Consider the following 2,500-nt stretch of genomic DNA (forward strand, 5'->3'; position numbering starts at 1 on the left):
TAGTTGTAGTGTTATACAAAAACACATAGATTATGTAAACTTTATCTCTAAGACAGACAGACGAATCTATCAGTTGACGATTAATGGAAAATCAGTAGACAGTGAGAAAACAGATTTTGAATGATGAAAGGATATACAGACTGATAGATGTATAAAGTAAGAGAGAGAGAGAGAGAGAGAGAGAGAGAGAGAGAGAGAGAGAGAGAGAGAGAGAAAGAGAGAGAGAGGGAAAGAGAGAGAGAAAGTGAGAGTGAAAGATATATATATATATATATATATATATATATAGAGAGAGAGAGAGAGAGAGAGAGAGAGAGAGAGAGAGAGAGAGAGAGAGGGAGAGAGAGAGAGAATCAGGAAGTAATAAGACAGACAGAGAGGAAGATAGATAGATAAAGAAGGGGGGAAAGGTGAAGGTAAACGGTCACAGAGCAATGCTACTGAAAGCGTCCGTTTTCATAAAAAAGACTTTCTAAATCCAAATAAAGATAATTAAACCAGAACTACGTAAAAGAAAAAAAAAACTATAAAATCTCGATCAGTCTGGTAGCATTCCGTTTCATGAGTCGGTCAAGCAAGTCATGAAGCAATCAAAGCGTCATTGCCATCATTCCTAACACAAATTTCTCTGTTGGTTATTACATTATCTCCGATTTTACAACGACGCTATCACATTATTATTGTATTAATCTCCCTCGCCCGCTTCGCCATCTCACCCTCCTCCTCGCTCACCGTCCGCACTCCGAAACGTAACCGTGAAAGAGCGTGTGACAAGCCAGTAATTACGGATCGCGTTAAGGAGAATCGACCTTCCGGCCAGGGGACAGAGGGACTAAAATCGGTCGGTCGAGGCCCATAAAAGGCACGCGACTGGAAAGGCGACAGCACTAAACCTCTTATTGCCCCAGTGCCTATTTGTGCGTTTTTATGTTTCTTTACTTTATGGTCATCGTGCCACATTAAGAGAGATTTTATGGCATTTTTGCCGAAGGATCGGGTCGTAAAAGCCTGGTTGATGTTATTGCCTTATTTCGCCCCAGCGTGATATAATCTATTTATAATCTTGTGATATATCAATCTTCCCCTTATTGCCCCGAAAGTAGAGCCACTACTTAAGGAGCTAAAGCGGTCAAAGTCACTCGCATAAACCAGAAATTCGTATGCAGGGACCGCCTATTATCAAAGTCTGATGGGCGAGATAAGGGTCCTCGTTTAGCCCTTCGCCCTGATCAGGGATGGCGTTTAGTGCCAAAGGAAAGGGCGAAGAAGGAGATAACGGAGGCTAAGCCGAGGCATAAGCAAGACATAAGCCTCAATTCAGCGCGCAGTCGACAATTACCAAAGGGAAGAGAGAGCAACGAGAGGCGAAGCAGAGCCTACTTTGCGCCTGGGCTGGACCGGCGCGGGGTTAGCAATGGCGGCCGGGCGGGAAGGCGGGAAGGAGGAACGGTTGACGCGCCACGTCAGATCGCCTGTGGAAGTCCTTACTCGCGGGCAGGAAGGAAGTGATGGTTATGCCTCAGAAGGGAAGGCGGGAGGACGGAAGACGCCATTAAAAGGACGGGGGTAACAAGCGTTATTTATTTCTTAGGAATGACGGGTTTTTTCCTCGATCCTTCTTCTTGTTCTCTGAGGTCCGAAAGGCTGGAATGACGATTTATATAATCACTTAAATGCACCAGTTCAAACACGTCCTGGGAATAATGTACAAGAAGAGGAGAATTACAGGCTCTGAATCGGCCCAGCTGGTGTTTATGGAGACAAAATCAGTCTAAATAACAGGTCACTTTTCTCCACTGATGACTGTTACTTACACGATGAAAACACAATTTCATGTTTACGCGATACATGAAGATGGCTTATACTTAAACCTGTCCAATAAAGTAATCTGAATATATTGCAGTTTTTTTCATTCATAACTGTATCTTACTATTATCATTATTTTTCATGGAGTCAGATAGTTCAAAATATCTGTAAAGATAATCCAGCTTTTTTTTTTTTTTCAAAATAGTTCACATGAATTATCATCTTAATGATACTCCCTAATTTGATTCATACAAATCTTCAACAAATAAATTAACTTATCTCTATCTCTTCTTCCTAATGATAATGATAATAATAATAATAGTGATAATAATAATAATAATAATAATAATAGTAATAATAATAATAAAAATAAAAAATAATCCATCGATCTCAGTCAATCATTAACAAAATTATCTGATTTACCAATAATATATTTTTTTCCAAGCACAACACTGCTGGCAACGAACAGATCTGCGCAGAACTTTCACCAATCCTGTTAGAAGTGCAAAAACGAGTATTGGAAAAAGTGTCAGTTAGCCAGGTCAAAGGAGCTGAGGGAAAGACACTTTGGGGAAGGGAAGAGAAATAGTGAAGAAAGTATGTATATATGTGAATGCATGCATGAGCGCACAAACACACACACACATGTATAAACGCAGATCCACACACACATATAAACACACACACACACATG

Source organism: Penaeus monodon, chromosome 17 (assembly GCF_015228065.2).
Source record: "Penaeus monodon isolate SGIC_2016 chromosome 17, NSTDA_Pmon_1, whole genome shotgun sequence".
Taxonomy (NCBI): domain Eukaryota; kingdom Metazoa; phylum Arthropoda; class Malacostraca; order Decapoda; family Penaeidae; genus Penaeus; species Penaeus monodon.